Raw genomic sequence first — 250 nt, 5'->3', positions numbered from 1 at the left:
TAGCCTGATAGAAAGAATAGGAGGAATAGAGAGATACCAGGAAGGAGACAAAGAGCCAGCGACAGACCCATAAAAAGGGCCATTGCTTCAAGTACTATCCCTACTAACAACCTGTGTTCAGGAGAATGTGTTATTTTGCTTTTTAAGGAAAAAGTTACGTAATTCCCTCGAAATTATACGGCTCCTCCGGCCACAACGCCATCATTTTTTTATGCTGCATTTTTTACTACTCAGTGATTCAGCGTCACGA

This window comes from Penaeus monodon, chromosome 32 (assembly GCF_015228065.2).
Source record: "Penaeus monodon isolate SGIC_2016 chromosome 32, NSTDA_Pmon_1, whole genome shotgun sequence".
Classification (NCBI taxonomy): domain Eukaryota; kingdom Metazoa; phylum Arthropoda; class Malacostraca; order Decapoda; family Penaeidae; genus Penaeus; species Penaeus monodon.
The sequence above is the reverse complement of the archived record's forward strand: the minus strand, read 5'-3'. Positions refer to the sequence as shown.